The sequence below is a fragment of the Mustela erminea genome, chromosome 14 (genome assembly GCF_009829155.1).
Source record: "Mustela erminea isolate mMusErm1 chromosome 14, mMusErm1.Pri, whole genome shotgun sequence".
NCBI classification, from domain to species: Eukaryota; Metazoa; Chordata; class Mammalia; order Carnivora; family Mustelidae; genus Mustela; species Mustela erminea.
Genome location: NC_045627.1, coordinates 2,598,645 through 2,616,287, shown reverse-complemented (window position 1 = coordinate 2,616,287; position 17,643 = coordinate 2,598,645). Strand labels below are relative to the sequence as shown.

Sequence of the window (17,643 nt, the reverse complement as noted above, 5' to 3'; positions counted from 1 at the left end):
TCAACAGCCTCAGCCACAATTTGCCTTCACCTCCGAAGGGGCACAGTACACCTTTCTCAGGCTACCAGTGGGATATCTCAGCACCTCTGCCTCTGCACATGGTCTTTGCAGGCAGTATCTTAACTGCAACCACATTTCTTTAGGAGCACAGGTATGACATTATACTGATGATATCCTCTTCTGAGGAGCTATTTCACACATTCATTGTCAACATACACATACAAAAGAATCACAAAAGTGAATAATTCATTTCCCCATACATATTTGCAAAGATCTGGCTCAGTATTGGTAAACCAAGGGCTGCTCCATCCCTGGCACTATCAAGAAATAGCTATTGACTATTCTCCCTGTTGTGTGTTCTTTGCACACAGAATGTTAATGCACATACATCATTTAGTCGTTTTGGGGTTCTGCAAGTGACTTGTTCTCCACTTACAAGGTTCACTTAATTCACTAATGCTGTTACTTTCAAATTGACTCAACTTGTATAGGACCTTCTCCAAAAATAGACTCTAGAATCAATCCAGATTGAAATCAACAGGCACTCCTGTCAATGCCCTTCCTTCCCTCTAGAGACCTTAGCAATGTCCTCTCATGCCTCCTGGAGTTTGTAGACCATCCATCATCGCCATTAATTGCCTGTGAGCTTCTGGCATGAGAAACTACCTTCTTCAGCCCTGCTGTATACACCACTGGAGCATCAGTTGTTGGTCATATACTGGGCACTCAGTACATAGAGCCTGAGCTTTTTCTTTCTCAGTCAGCTGGTCGTAAACTTCTCATGAGACTATAGCTGTGAACTGAAGACAGTAAGAGGGTAGAATATAGGAGTTAGTAGAGGTCATGGGCATACTTGAGTTTTCAGAACCTGCTGGAGACTAATCTTGTATATGCTGTTTCATTAAATGATGAAGGGCAGCTTGAGTACTGAGTTGTATGGCTTGGTGGATCATACAACACCTAGTTCTTGAAGGGAAGTTCAGGATACATGGTAACTTGGTAGCCTGGGGTTAAGTGTTCAGTCTTAACACTGTGGCCCACCAGGCATGCCAAAAGCTGTTTCTCAAAAGCATAGTTGTTTACAGAGGATGCATGGCTTTGCCTAAAGAATCCTAAGGGTATGCACTGTGATTCACATATAGTTGCCTGCCAAAAACTCTAAGCAGGACCCTCCACTACCAATACTTCAAGCAATGTTAGATCTCCTGGTTAATACAGCCCAAATGGCACAGCAGTGTGCTTGGCAGCTCGGATCTGTTGCACAACAGTCTCCTGTTCTGGACCCTACTCAAAATTGGTAGCTTCTCTGTTCACTTAGTAAATGGCTTGGAATAGCAGGCCCAAATGTGGTGTATACTGTCTTCAAAATCCAAGGTGGCCCGATAATGGTTGTACCTCTTTCCTATTGGTAGGAGGAGCAACTCATTCTTTACCTTAGAAGGAATACTTTGGCATGCACTACAACACTGGACCCGTAGAAATTTTACCATGGTGGCATTCCCCTGCCTTTCTGTGGGATTAGATCCCACCCTGAAGCAGACAAGTGTCTTACCAATGTGTCTTGAGTATTTATTACTTCCCTAGCACAGTAGGTTCAACCAGCATTATATCACCAGTATAATGAATCAGCAAGACATCGGGTGCAAGATAAAGACAATCCGGCTGTCTGTAGACTAGACTGTGATATAGGGCTGAAGAGTCGATAAGCCCCTGAGGTAGGACACTGAAGGTGTATTGATGGCCTTGCCAGCAGAAAGCAAACAGTTTATGATGGTATTTACTAAGAACCATAAAGGGGGAATAAAGCATTTGCTGCTAAATAGCTTCACATCGGGTGACAAGGGAAGTGTCGATTTGTAGTTTTATCTTGTCTCCATAGTTTTTCCTTTTCTGTAAACTGTTCCCTTTCCTACTGTAACTTTTTACAGAGGTATTTATTTAGCATATGAAATGTCTTGCTTATTTTCTTTATATTCCCTCACTAGAATGTAAATACCATCAAAACTGGGAGTTTTCTCTATTTTAGTTAGTACTCTAAATACTGTGCCTAGGTTATGGCACATTGTAAATATTTAATGGATAAATGTCAAATGAATATTTGTGCTTATATTGGATCATGAATTAAAGTGTATTTCTTACTATAAATGGAGGTTAAAAATATTTGCAAACTTTAGCAGGTTTTTACAAAGTTAAACATAGTCTGGTATAATCCAAGCACTGCACTCCTAGGTAATTACTCAACTTATTTGAAAACTTAACATTTACACAAAAGCCTGCATATGAATACTTATACCAACTTTATTCATAATGTCCCAAATTGAAAGCAACCAAGATACCCTTCAGTAGAAGAGAGGATAAAAAACTAGCATATACATACAGTGAAATACTATTTAGTGATTTAAAAATATGGTATGTTAAGCCACTAAAAGTCATGAAGCAATTTTAAATGCATATTAGTTAAGGAAGCCAGTCTGAAAGAGCTATTTGATGTATGATTGATTTTTATTTTTATTTTTTTAAAGATTATATTTATTTATTTGACAGAGAGAGCAATCACAGGCAGAGAGGCGGTCGGGGGGTGGGGTGGGAAGCAGGCTCCCTACTGAGAAGAGAGCCTGATGTGGGGCTTAATCCCAGCACCCCGAGACCATGACCTGAGCCGAAGGCAGAGGCTTAACCCACCCAGGCATTTTTATATGACATTGGAAGAACCAGCGTTATAGAGACTAACATTTAGAAGGCTTAAAGGGGAGGTTGAGAGGGCTGAACAGATGATTCACAGGAAATTTTTTCAGTGGTGAAGCTATTATTCTGTAGGATACCATTATGGTGGATGCATGACTTTATGCATTTGTTCAGACCTGTAGGACTTTACAGTATAAATAAGGAAACTTAATGTAGGCAGATTTAAAAAGCCATTGAGGGGTTCCAAGGATGCCAGGACGGATTGTAAACTAATTATGGAACCACCTCATTGAAGGAGGTGGAGGGTGACGTGTGCTGATTTAAGTAACTATGGAAATGTGTGGAGACTATAAGCCTCAAGACAAAGAACTGCACATAAGCATTTTACCCTAGTTGATAATGTTGTTTTCCATGGGGTACAGGTTAACGATTATGGTACTGCTATACATTTATACTGGGATGGAACAGTTAAGTAAATGTGTAGCAGATGGGAAGAGCTAGGTTTACACTGTTGCATTGAGACGTTACAAATGGGCAAGAAAAGGACGCTAGAGTGATCCATGTAGTAATGGGTGAGAGTTGGAAAAATCAATGTGAACTCATATTTAATTGAATATAGATACATATGCTTGCATATATGCTTTTATGTTTATATACACAGTGCATTATTAAATGCATTATACACAAAATATATCTTTTTCTCTGTCAGCTAAGGATATAAGTGCACCAATGTTTTAGAAGCAGTATGTACATGCAGTGCCCAGATCTTAGTTTCTAATACCATATTCCATATTTAATCTCCAAATAAGGACAATAACAAAGTCATACTTCCTCCATCTAACATTATACAACTATCCAGGGTAGAGCTGGAAAAAAGTCTTACACTCCTTCTGTTAAATTCATTACTGAAAACTTTGTTTTTGGATTGCTCAATGCTAACATATGCAAATTCATTTGATATTAATTTATTGAACATGTACCCTACAAATTTTTTTTTAAAGATTTTATTTATTTATTTGACAGACAGATCACAAGTAGGCAGAGAGGCAGGCAGAGAGAGAGGAGGAAGCGGGCTCCCCGCTGAGCAGAGAGCCCGATGCGGGGCTCGATCCCAGGACCCTGAGACCATGACCTGAGCCGAAGGCAGAGGCTTTAACCCGCTGAGCCACCCAGGCGCCCCGATGTACCCTACAAATTTATTGTCATTTATTCTAATGTTTTTGTCAGGTTCCTAAGAAATTTCTAAATAATAAGGTCGCATCATCTGCAGACAGAAATAGTTTTACCACTTTATTTCCGCTGTGGATCACTTTTCTTCTATTTTATTGCCTAATTGCCCTGTCTAGGCCCTTAGTACAATATCATAGTACAATATTAACTTTGAGTGGTAAGAGTGCTGTGAGGACAAATAAAAATTAAAAGGACGAGGTTTAATATTCCTCTAAAAATCAAGAGACATCTCTCTTTGTATTTTATTTTTTTTAATTTATTTTTTAAAAATTTTTTCAATTTACTTATTTTCAGAAAAACAGTATTCATTGTTTTTTCACCACACCTAGTGCTCCATGCAATCTGTGCACTCTATAATACCCACCACCTGGTACCCCAACCTCCCACGCCCCGCCACTTCAACCCTTCAGATTGTTTTTCAGAGTCCATAGTCTCTCGTGATTCACCTCCCCTTCCAATTTTCCTCAACTCCCTTCTCTTCTCTAACACCCCTTGTCCTCCATGATATTTGTTATGCTCCACAAATAAGTGAAACCATATGATAATTGACTCTCTCTGCTTGACTTATTTCACTCAGCATAGTCTCTTCCAGTCCCGTCCATGTTGCTACAAAAGTTGGGTATTCATCCTTTCTGATGGAGGCATAATACTCCATAGTGTATATGGACCACATTTTCCTTATCCATTCGTCCATTGAAGGGCATCTTGGTTCTTTCCATAGTTTGGCGACCATGGCCATTGCTGCTATAAACATTGGGGTACAGATGGCCCTTCTTTTCACGACATCTGTATCCTTGGGGTAAATATCCAGGAGTGCAATTGCAGGGTCATAGGGAAGCTCTATTTTTAATTTCTTGAGGAATCTCCACACTGTTCTCCAAAGAGGCTGCACCAACTTGCATTCCCATCAACAGTATAAGAGGGTTCCCCTTTCTCCACATCCTCTCCAACACATTTTGTTTCCTCTTTTGTTAATTTTGGCCATTCTAACAGGTGTGAGGTGATATCTCAATGTGGTTTTAATTTGAATCTCCCTGAGGGCTAATGATGATGAACATTTTTTCATGTGTCTGATAGCCATTTGTATGTCTTGATTGGAGAAGTGTCTGTTCATATCTTCTGCCCATTTTTTGATATGTTTCCCTGTTTCGTGTGTGTTGAGTTTGAGGAGTTCATTATAGATCCTGGATATCAACCTTTGGTCTGTACTGTCATTTGCAAATATCTTCTCCCATTCCATGGGTTGCCTGTTTGTTTTTTTGACTGTTTCCTTTGCTGTGCAGAAGCTTTTGATTTTGATGAAGTCCCAAAAGTTTATTTTTGCTTTTGTTTTCTTTGCCTTTGGAGACATATCTTGAAAGAAGTTGCTGTAGCTGATATCGAAGAGATTACTGCCTATGTTCTCCTCTAGGATTCTGGGGGATTCCTGTCTCACGTTGAGGTATTTTATCCATTTTGAGTTTATCTTTGTGTATGGTGTAAGAGAATGGTCGAGTTTCATTCTTCTACATATAGCTGTCCAGTTTTCCCAGCACCATTTATTGAAGAGACTGTCTTTTTTCAACTGTATATTTTTTCCTGTTTTGTTGAAGATTAATTGACCATAGACTTGAGGGTCCATATCGGGGCTCTCTACTCTGTTCCACTGGTCTATGTGTCTGTTTTTATACCAGTACCATGCTGTCTTGATGATCACAGCTTTGTAATAAAGCTTGAAATCAGGTAACATGATGCCCCCAGCTTTATTTTTGGTTTTCAACATTTCCTTAGTGATTCGGGGTCTCTTCTGATTCCATACAAATTTTCGGATTATTTCCTCCAGCTCTTTGAAGAATACTGGTGGAATTTTGATCGGAATGGCATTAAAAGTATAGATTGCTCTAGGCAGTATAGACATTTTAACAATGTTTATTCTTCCGATCCAAGAGCATGGAATGGTCTTCCATCTTTTTGTGTCTTCTTCAATTTCTTTCATGAGCGTTCTGTAGTTCCTCAAGTACAGATCCTTTACCTCTTTGGTTAGGTTTATTCCCAAGTATCTTATGGTTCTTGATGCTATAGTAAATGGAATCGATTCTCTAATTTCCCTTTCTGTATTTTCATTGTTAGTGTATAAGAAATCCACGGATTTCTGCACATTGACATTGTATCCTGCCACGTTGCTGAATTGCTGTATGAGTTCTAGTAGTTTGGGGGTGGAGTCTTTTGGGTTTTCCATAGAAAGAATCATGTCATCTGTGATGAGAGAGAGTTTGACTTCTTCATTGCCAATTTGGATACCTTTTATTTCTCTTTGTTGTCTGATTGCTGTTGCTAGGACTTCTAATACTATGTTTAACAAGAGTGGTGAAAGTGGGCATCCTTGTCTTGTTCCTGATCTCAGCGGGAAGGCTGCAAGCTTTTCCCCATTGAGGATGATATTTGCTGGGGGTCTTTCATAGATAGATTTGATGAGGTTCAGGAATGTTCCCTCTATCCCTATACTTTGAAGTGTTTTAATCAGGAACAGATGCTGGATTTTGTCAAATGCTTTTTCTGCATCAATTGAGAGGACCATGCGGTTCTTCTCTCTTCTCCTATTAATTTGTATCACATTGATTGATTTTCGAATGTTGAACCATCCTTGTAGCCCAGGGATGAATCCCCCCTGATCATGGTGGATAATCTTTTTAATGTGCTGTTGGATCCTGTTGGCTTGGGTCTTGTTGAGAATCTTAGAATCCATATTCATCAGTGATATTGGTCTAAAATTCTCCTTTTTGGTAGGGTCTTTGCCTGGTTTGGGGATCAGGGTAATGCTGGCTTCATAGAAAGAGTCTGGAAGTTTTCCTTCTTCTTCAATTTTTTGGAACAGTTCAGGAGAATAGGTGTTATTTCTTCTTTGACGGTTTGGTAGAATTCCCTAGGGAATCCGTCAGGTCCTGGGCTCTTGTTTTTTGGGAGGTTTTTGATCACTGCTTCAACCTCGTTATTAGATATCAGTCTATTCAGGTTGTCGATTTCTTCCTGGTTCAATTTTGGTAGTTTATATTTTTCCAGGAATGCATCCAATTCATCTAGGTTGCTGAGCTTATTGGCATATAGCTGTTGATAATAACTTCTGATGATTGTTTCTACTTCCTTGGTGTTAGTTGTGATCTCTACCTTTTCATTCATTATTTTATGAATTTGGGCTTTCTCTCTTTACTTTTGGATTAGTGTGGCCAATGGTTTATCGATCTTATTGATTCTTTCAAAAAAACAGCTTCTAGTTTCATTGATACGTTCTACTGTATCTATGGTTTCTACCTCATCGATCTCAACTCTAATCTTTATGATTTCCCTTCTTATGTGTGGAGTTGGTTTGATTTGTTGTTGATTCTCCAGTTCTTTAAGGTGTAGAGACAGCTGATGTGTTCTGGATTTTTCAATTTTTTTGAGGGATGCTTGGATGGCTATGTATTTTCCCCTTAGGACAGCCTTTGCTGTATCCCATAGGTTTTGGACTGAAGTGTCTTCATTCTCATTGGTTTCCATGAATTGTTTCAGTTCTTCTTTGATCTCCTGGTTGATCCAAGCATTCTTAAGCAAGGTGGTCTTTAGCTTCCAGGTGATTGAGTTCCTTCTGAACTTCTCCTTGTGATTGAGCTCCATTTTCAAAGAATTGTGATCTGAGAATATGCAGGGAATAATCTCAGTCTTTTGGTATCGGTTGAATCCTGATTTCTGACCCAGTATGTGGTCTATTCTGGAGAAAGTTCCGTGTGCACTTGAGAAGAATGAGTATTCTGTTGTTTTAGGGTGGAATGTTCTGTATATATCTATGAGGTCCATCTGGTCTAATGTGTCATTCAATGCTCTTGTTTCTTTGTTGATTTTCTGCTTCGATGATCTGTCTAATTCTGAGAGAGGCATGTTAAGATCTCCTACGATTAGTGTATTCATATCAATATGACTCTTTATCTTGATTAACAGTTTTCTTAAGTAATTGGCTGCTCCCATATTGGTAGCATAGATATTTACAATTGTTAGATCATCTTGGTGGATAGTCCCTTTAAGGATTATGCAGTGTCCTTCTGTATCTCTGACTACAGTCTTTAGTTTGAAGTCTAATTTATCTGATATGAGAATCGTTACCCCAGCCTTCTTTTGAGGCCCATTGGCATGAAAGATGCTTCTCCATCCCTTCACTTTCAGTCTGCGTGTATCTTTAGGTTCAAAATGGGTCTCTTGTAGACAACATATGGATGGGTCCTGTCGTTTTATCCAATCTGCAATCCTGTGCCGTTTTATGGGTGCATTTAGGCCATTCACATTGAGAGTGATTATTGATAGATACGTTTTTATTGACATCGAGTTACCTTTGAAGTCTTTCTTTCTGTAGACTGTCTCTATATTTCTGTTCAATGCTATTCTTGGGATTTTTTTTCTCTTTTATAGAGCCCCCCTTAATATTTCCTCAGTGTTGGCTTGGTGGTTGCATAGTCTTTTAAGCCTTGCCGGTCTTGAAAACTCTTTATCTCTCCATTCATTTTGAATGTCAGTCTTGCTGGATAAAGTATTCTTGGCTGCATGTTCTTTTCATTTAGTGCCCTGAATATATCTTGCCAGCCTCTTCTGGCTTGCCAGGTCTCTGTGGACAGGTCTGACGTTATTCTGATGGGCTTCCCTCTGTAAGTAAGGACCCTCTTTGCCCTGGCGGCTTTCAAGAGATTATACCTACAATTATAATTCCTCAATTTGACTATCAGGTGTTGTGATGTTTTTTTGGAATGTAGAATCTTGGGTGGAGACCATTCAGCCTCTAGTACATGAATGCTGGTTCCATTCGTGAGATTGGGAAAATTTTCATGAAGGACTTGTTCCACTATATCTTCTAGACTTCTTTCTTTCTCCTCCCCTTCAGGGATTCCAATAATTCTGACATTGGAACGCTTCATGGAATCATTTATTTCCCTGATTCTGTTTTCGTGGTTTCTAAGCTGTTTGTTCCAGGCTTCCTCCTGATCCTTTCTCTCTATCTGTTTGTCTTACAGATCACTAATTCTATCTTCTGTCTCAGTTACCCTAGCTTTGAGAGAGTTTAGATTAGATTGGAACTCATTGAGGGCATTGTGAACCTCCTCCCTGGTAGCTTTAAGCTCCTCCCTAACATTGTGAACCTCCTGTCTGGTCGCTTTCAGTTCGGCCCTAATCAATTGTTTGGTCATCCATGGCTTTCTCCAACCTAGCTATTGCCTGGATAATTGTTAGCCTGAATTCCCTTTCCAACATATTGTCTATGTTGATAGCCGTTAGCTCTGTTGCAGAAGGTCCATCCTCTGTATTTTTCTTCTGTTGGGCATTCCTCCTCCTAGTCCTTTTGGTGGGAGATGACTGAACAGATGTAGCTGGATGTATCAACTGTGGTGCAGTCAAGGTGCACCCTGAAACACTTCTGAGCAATCAGGATTCCCCACCCAAACGAGAGACAAAAGAAAAGAAAAAGAAAAAGAAAAAAAAAGAAAAGAAGAAAAAAAAAAGAGAGAGAGAGAGACAGGAAAGAAAGGGAAAATGAAAAAGAAGGTTCAGCCCAAATGGACCCCAAGGTAAGATTTATGAAGTAGACAAACAAAAAGAGATAAAAAGACTGATACAAGTATATGACAAGAGAAAAAAATATACATATGCAAATAAAGAAAGAACCTCATTAAAAAGTACCACAAGTGCAAAATTTATATGCTATGAGATCAAACACAAAAAACACAGAAACACTGGTGGAAGAAGATTGGAGAGTTCTTATAAATTCTCAGTGTGTGCAAGATGTATCCTGGATGTATCTTGATATCTTTGTAAAAGGACTCAACTTTCCTAAGATAAAGGGTATTAAAAATTGGTTTACCTATAGGGGTAGTATTGATTGGGGAAAGGGGATTACTTTGAAGTTTAACTCTATGTGAATATTAGAGGATAAAAATAAAAGGAATAAACTAGACTAAACTAAACTAAAATTAAAAAAAAGGAATTCAAAAAATAAAAATGCAAAAGAAAAACATAGGTGTATGTATCAAAAAGTTCAGGTTAGAAAGGTATTATGGAATTTGATGTTCTGTACAACTCGCTGTGATGGTAAATAGGTGAAAAAAATTACCTATGTGTGAAAAAAAAATAACCGGAATAGTGGGAACAAGTGAACAATACAAGTTTTCCTATGAAGTAGTGGTTGTTCTCTTGTAGTCTTTTTTTTTCTTTCTTTCTTGGTTTGTTTTCTGGGGGAGGGGCCTGTCACGTGGGTTGTCAGTCAATGATGTTTCCTGAGTTAAGTCCTCCTGCCCCCCTCAACGGGGTGGGCTCTCAGGAAACTGGTTTTTTTCAGGATTTTGTTCTCTGGCGGTTTTTATGCTTGTTCACTTTTTTTTTCCTCTCCCCTTGACCGCCTTTGATGGTTTTTGTAGTTTTAGAGGAAAACAAACTGCACCCTGATCTCCCTTTCAGAGAGAAGCCTCAGTATGGGTGCAGAGCCTAAATAAGTTCCCCCTTGGCCGCTGGCAGAGCAGGTTCCAAGTTGCAGACCCTGGAGGCGCAGTATCTTTTGCTTGTACCCAAAGCCAAGGCAGTGGCTGCTGTCTGGGAGCTCCCGACTGCCAGAGAGGTTCCAAGAAACGATCACACACTGAGAATTTGCTGCTGGCCCGGGCTGGGAGTGCCCGGCTTGCGCACACCTCTTTAAGAGGCAGCGCGCGTCTGGGGCACTGAGAACGGGGCGCTGGTTCGTAAGCATCAGGCTGGGCTTTTGCGCACCTCTGTCAGGGGAGAGTTTGGGGTGCGTGGCTTAGGCTTTGAAACAATGGCGCGAGTCAAAGAGCGCCGGCCGGGCCTTTGTAACTCTGGGGAGCAGGAGGGACGTGCGCGTGTATCTCAAGCTTTGTGGTAGGGCTTGTGTGTTCTGCCCACTGGCGTGGCTCCAATCCCCTCACAGGAGCTAGAACCCACGCATTCTCGGGTGCGCTGGTGGCTTAGGGACCAAGAGCTGGTTTCTCCGCCGCACTCTCTCTGCCTCAGTGCCGGGGAAGCTGTACTGGGACCGGAGACTTAAGCCCCTCTCCCTAGCCGCCCTGATTCCCACAATTCCCCCCCCCATGATCCTTTGCTCTTTTGGAGTGCTTTCAACCAGTCTCCAAGTTAATGTTCGTCCCCAGACGCAGGGCACTCTCGCTTGTATTGGGGTATTACTTTCCAACTGGTCGCCTCTGGTGGCTCCCTCCCCCTTTTGTTTATCTTCCGATATCAGTCTGCTGTTCCCATTCCGCTTTACCTGCCCACTGGCATCTTCTGCCCCTGTAGAGATCCAGACGTGTATAATTCTGATCTCAGGCTGATTTCATGGGTGATCGGAGTTCTTTGGTAGGTAATCAGCTCACTTTGGGGTACCAGCTGAAAAGATGCCTCCTCCTACTCCCCTGCCATCTTGTTCCCCCCGAAATTGAATTTAAATAAAAAAATTTAAAAAGTCCATTGCTTTCGTATATACCAGCAATGTACAAATGGAATTTGAAGTTAAAAACACAAGACCATTTACATTAGCAGACAAAAAAAATTAATACTTAGGGGCAGATCTAACGAAATATGCACAAGATCTATGTGAGAAAAAGTATAAAATTCTGATGAAAGATAACAAGCAAGGTAAGATGTGAAGTGGAAAGAAAGTCCATAATCTTGGGTAAGAACACTCAATACTGTTAAGAGGTCAGTTCTTCCCAAACTGATTGACAGACTCAAAGCAATCCCAATCAAAATGCCAGGAAGTTATTTTGTGGATACCAACATGTTGACTCTAAAATCTGGATGGAAAACTGGAAAACCAAGAGTCCCAGAGTAGTCAACAAAATATTAAAGGGGGAAAAAAAAAGGAAATTGAGGACTGCCACCACCCTATCTCAAGACTTACTATTAAAGCTATAGTGATTAAGACAGAAGGTGGTTGTCAAAAGAGACAGGTGTTTGGAACAGAGTGGAGAGCCCAGAAAAACATCCACACACACAGGCAAAGGCAACTCAATGGCAAGGACAGTCTCAACAAATGGAACCACAAAACCACAATGGGACATCGATAAGAAAAAACAATGGGACATCGATAAGAAAAAACAAACAAAATAAAAGAATAAAAACAAACTTTTCACACCTTTCACAAAACCTAAATGTAAAATGCAAAACTTCTTAAAGATGACATAAGAAAAAATGTAGACATCCTTGGATTTGGCAATGATTTTTCAGATATAAAACCAAAAGCATGATCTACGAAAGAAAAAACTGATGAGAGGGACTTTGTTAAAATTAAACTTCTCTGTAAAAGACACTGTTAAGAGAATGAAAAGACCAGTCACAGAGTAGAGAAAATATCTGCAAAACACATCCATGGTAAAGGACTTAAAACGAAAAATATAATATAAGGATGTCTTAGTGGCAATAAGAAATCAAACCTAATTTAAAAATGTGAAAAGAGCAGTGGCTGGGAGGTCCAGTCGGTTAAGCATCTGCCTTTGGCTCAGGTCCTGGGATTGAACCCCACACTGGGCCCCCTGCCCAGGGAGAAGCCTGCTTTTCCCTCTCCCACTGCCTGCTGCTACCTCTCCGTGTGCTTTTGCTGTTAATAAATAAATATAATCTTTAAAAAAAAAGGATCTGAAAAGATGCTCAACATTGTATGTCATTAGGAAAATGCAAATTTAAACAAGGTACTATTACATATCACGTAGAATATAAAAAATCCAAAGCACTAGTAATACCAAATGCTAGCAAGGATGTGGGACAACCGAACTCTCATTCACTGTTTGGTCAGAATGCAAAATGGGAGACACTGTGTGAGACAGCTTGGCAGTTTCTCACAGAACCAAACACACTCTCATTATAAAATCAGTAATTGTACTCCTTTATATTTACCGAAAAGAGCTTAAAACTAGTGTCCACACAAAAACCTGCACAAGGATGTTTACAGCAGCTTTATTCTCTGAAGTTCCAAAACTTGGAAGCAATCCAAATCTCCTTCAGTAGGTGAACAGGTACACTGTGCCACACCCACACAATGGATTATTTGGCAATTAAAAAGATGAATTATTAAGCCACAAGACTTGGAAGAACCTTAAATGCGTATTGCTAAGTGAAAGACCAGTCTGAAAGGCTAAATACTATATGCTTCCAACTCTATGGCATTCTGGAAAAGGTAAAAATTAACCAACATTTTTATTTTTTATTTATTTTTTAGGTCATCTCTATACCCAATGCCGTGGCTGGAGCTCACAACCCCGAGATCAAGAGTCAGATGCCCTAGCGACTGAGCCATCCAGGTGCCTCTGAAAAGGTAAAACTCTAGATAGTAAAAAGATCCCGGGCTGAGGGGTGAGAGAGGAGGGTGCAGGCAGAGGAGAAGAAACAAATAGATGAGGTACAGGGATTTTCAAGGCAATGAAACTAGGCTGTAAGGTACCAACAGTAGGTAAATAACATTATACATTTTTCAAAACCCACAGAAGTATAGAAAGAGGAGTGAACCCTAATATAAACCATGGACTTTAGTTAATACTGTATCAATGCTGGTTCATCAGTTGTAACACATGTACTACATCAATTCAAGGTATTAATAATAGGAGATATTGAAATTAGAAGAAAAATAGCTTCTCTTTGTACTCGGGGGGTATTTCCTATCTGAACCCAGGTAAAGTACAAATCCCCCAAAAGGCCAGAAGTTGGGAGATCATAAGACGTGTTGGAACATAGGAAAAGAAATGAGCAAACCAGACAAGCTGCAGGCAATTAAGAACCATTAACCATTAGAGAAGCAGTGACATCACTCAAAATTAAAACCAAGTAGAGTTTAAAAGTTTAGCGACTTTACCAACTAGCTGCAATCAGGGATGGCAAACCAAGACTAATTCGAAGTAACATGGGAATTAATCATTTAAAACTTACCAAAAATCCAAAATTAGTAGCTTTAATGCTATGAAAATAACATGGAATTTGGAAAGATTGAAATTCTCTAAGCCGCCAAGAAGTAAAACACTCCTTCCCAGATACATGGACTCATAAAATCACTATATACTATCTCCACGAGAAGCAGAATCCCCCAGAACCGTTACTCTGTAATGATGAGAAGTACTAAGAGGGCACATGAAATTTATAATCTCTGCCCTGAAACACATCCCATTTCATCGAGACAAAAAACCAAAATAGTTAAGCACTAATCTGCACACTACATAGGGGTTGAAAGACATAGAGAGTTTGTGTGAGCTCACGTATGTGTGTGCTTCCAACCATTCTTGAAAACAATGGACAACAGAGATGAATAAATGCCCCTGTACATCCCATAAATATTCCTTAAATATTTATCATGCAACTCCGGCTCTGCTCTAAGACCTGGGTACACAGTCATGAAAAGAAAAGACAAGGTCTCTGCTTTTAAGAAGCATATATTCTAATGCAGAAATGAGAAAATAAACATGTAAACAAACAAACAAACATGATATTAATGAACAGTGATCAAATAGTCATTAATGAATAGTGATCACAGCTAAAATGAAAAGAGGACACTATAAAGGTTTGAATGACAAATGGGATGTACTTTAACTTGGAAGAACCATGAAATACACTTACAGAACAATGAGTTGAGATCCAAATGACACAAAGGAGCTAGCCACAGGAAGTGTGGGAAGAGTGTTCCCGCCCAAGGTATCAGCATGTGTACAAAAATGTCCTTGGAGCTCTTCCCTCCAGCCCCTGCTCTCAAATCTCTGACCCAGCTAGGTGGGGACATAATCTAGGACTTGTGTCTCCCAAAACTCATTCTGAATCTTTGTTCGGTGACTAAATTATTCAAGCTTGAGAAATTAAAAACATATGCTATCAAGATCTTCCCACCATCTACAGAAAGATCATCTTAAAAGCATCATGAAATAGTAACACTGAAATTCTAAGGAACTTCTGTTCTAACATTTTAATCAATTTTATATCAAACTCCTTTGTTGAATTTATATACCTGTTTGAATATTTATGAAGAGACAAAAAAAAACCCTACATTCCTTAAATGTATTCATCCATCTTACAAATATTTGAGTACCCAATTACACTCTGTTCCAGCTGATTTCTTCTCTTTATCTCTTTTTTCCCCCTCAATTTAACACCAATCATAATCTATGTAGGCTTTTAGTTTGCTTTTCGAACTTAATTTCTTGATCTATTTAGAGGAATTATCTAGTGCTAGAGTTCTCAACACTGGTCACACATTAGAATCACTTAAGCAACTTTTTTTTTTTTTTTAAGATTTTATTTGTTTATTTGACACACAGAGAGAGAGATCACAAGTAGGCAGAGAGGGAGGGAATCATGCTCCCTGCTGAGCACAGAGCCCCATGCAGGGCTCAATCCCAGAACCCTGAGACCATGACCTGAGCTGAAGGCAGAAGCTTAACCCTTTGAGCCACTAAGGCACCCCCTCACCTGAGGAACTTAAAAACAAAAAGCCCAAAGGGCACCTGGCTGGTTCAGTCACTGGAGCGTGCAGGTCTTGATCTCAGGGTTGTGAGTGCAAGTCCCATGTTGGGTATAGAGATTACTTAAAAAAAAAAAAAAGAAGAAGCCCAAGCCCCAGTTTGTGATTAATTTGTTTAATTGTTTAAAGAAATTTGATGCTAAACATTGTAAGACTAGTTAAATAACAAAAAGATATATTTACATAATACTTCTTGCTCTCAAATTTTGAACAAAGAACTTACTAAAAATCAATAACTTAGTAGGCCAACATTTTATTTAAATGATGAGTTTTATGCTACTACAAAGAGTAAATTAGAAAATCAAAAGCAAGGAAAAATGGGCATGGTGTGAACATGGGGAAGCAAGAGAAAGCAAGAAAGTATGTGACTTGGAAGCGAATGTTTAGCTCCGAGATCCTTCTCCAAGAGAAGGACAGATTAAAACCTAAAAAGAAAGAAAAGAAAGATCCCATGCACTCAAGGAAAGAGAAGTCCTTCTACATCCCTCCTGATTTTTCTAGTATAAACACACAGCTGGGCCGCCTTACCACATCCTGGTTGGTACTGACTTTATCAACTTTTCTATTTAAGCCAAACTTGACCGGGTACAGTCAATGATGGACAGGCTGTGTGCCAAGTGTACCAGTTGTACAACTGACTGTGTAATGGCTGAAACTGAGAAACCGGGGTGAAAGTATCAAGTGGCTCTAAGGATTGCCAAAGAGCCAAGATTCAAACGATTACCACATACACACAAGACAAACTATGCAGATGACTGCTCAGTACAGAAGTAATTCAGAGTGTTACACTGTGGCATCAGCTGACCCAGACCCAGAAGATTGCTGGAGTTCCCATCATGGACATTTCTAACCATAGGGACGACACTGAGCGAATGCCAGATGATGATGGAGCCCCTCACTCCTATTTCTTAACAGAGTTCCTCAGCTCTCCTTTACCAACTTTTCCTGTTGCCAGTTCATACAAGCAATTCTCCTTACCCAGTTCCTCTGTTCTGAGCTATGGCTAAAGACACTCACTTTTTTTATGTCTTGAAACTGATTATCTTGTACCATTTTACATTTTGTTGCATCTTTTTATAAATCAGATGACCGCTCACAAAAGGAAAAATGGAAAGCAAAGATCAAAAGGGAGGACACAACAACAAAAACACTTCTTTTTTGCCGGGAACCCTTCTTACCAAGTGCCAATCAGATAAACTTTATCTGATGTTACATCGTCACAACTCCTCTATCATCAGGGAAATTAGTTCACATAAGAAAATTTCTCTATAAAATGAGTGCCGGGCTTACATTCCATATTTGGCTAATTAGAATTTCATTATGAGGTCTGTCTCAAACTGATGTGGAAGAGAATGGAATCTTGTCATCAAGACGTGACATCAAACTAAGAACCCACAGGGTAAGCACTCAGCTCCTGTGACACGAAGACGGCTCCTGGGGATGGGCGACCCTGGGCAACAGTGGCTGACCTGCGGGCCTGCGGCTATCTGCCGTCTGTCACTCTTCCCTCTTCCTCCTCTGTCAGCTGCTATCTCCAGCCGCCGTCAACAAAGTCCACTTCAAACAGCCATCACTTCCCCTGGTCCCGTTTACCGTAGCTAAGCTCCAGGCCAGGCGTCCAGATCATCAGCCCTGTGGGAACTTCTAAGGGAAGAGGTGGCCCTATTGGTGAAATGCAGGCGCCAAGGCGTGCGGACATTGTGCCATCTTCTGCGCTATTCTTAATGTTCTGATTGTCCCACTTCCCTCAGTTCCCCCCCGTGGCCTCTGGAAAGGAACATATTATAGTAGGATTTCCAAGGACTGATGCGTGGGGGTCAGGAGATCCAGCCTGTGGTTGGCCCCAACTAGATGTGTGGCTTTAAAGGAAGTCATCACACCTCAGGCCTCAGTTTCCTTATCTGAAAGCCAGGAAAATGGGCTAGAGTCTTTTCAGAGGAGCCAGCAAAGATCACATAGATAAGCACCACCTCATTATACTAACAAGCAAACAGAAGGCCAGAGGCGAGTGATTTGCCCCAAGTCAGACATAAGCAGGCAGAGAGCAGAGCCGAGGATGGGACCCACATCTGCAGGTCACAGCTAATCAGCCAGCACAGCACAAACAGATCTGAGCAGCTACTCGTTCTTCCCCCTTTCTGTTTTGTCCATCAGAATGCATGCTCCCTGTGAACAAGGACCTGCAGGACCCGCTTCCTGTCTCAAAATTCCCAGTTCACCCAATTAGA

The 17,643-nt window shown here is 40.3% G+C and overlaps 1 pseudogene; it reads left to right on the top strand.

Moving 5' to 3' along the window:
- Nucleotides 1–15,712: 15,712 nt before the first annotated feature.
- LOC116572627 lies at nucleotides 15,713–16,432 on the top strand (annotated as a pseudogene).
- Nucleotides 16,433–17,643: the final 1,211 nt, after the last annotated feature.